Here is a 260-nt window from a genome sequence, read left to right on the forward strand (position 1 = left end):
GTCTTTGCCTCATAGGATTCGGCGTATAATAGAAGGGCATTTTCCATGTATTAACCTGAAGGCTTCCTTGAGAGCAAGGGTCAGAAGGATCTGGGGTTTCTACAGATCATGTATTGTAAACATAGCTATATCCGGTTCGACAGGGTGTCTACGAAATTACTTGGCCTTCTTGGTCTGTAGGATAAAAACGTTATGTAACTGCGGAATTATTGTTGGGGAAAATACTCAAAAAACCCCCGGGAACCGTGGTTCCTAGGGTG

This window comes from Penaeus monodon, chromosome 25 (assembly GCF_015228065.2).
Source record: "Penaeus monodon isolate SGIC_2016 chromosome 25, NSTDA_Pmon_1, whole genome shotgun sequence".
Lineage (NCBI taxonomy): Eukaryota > Metazoa > Arthropoda > Malacostraca > Decapoda > Penaeidae > Penaeus > Penaeus monodon.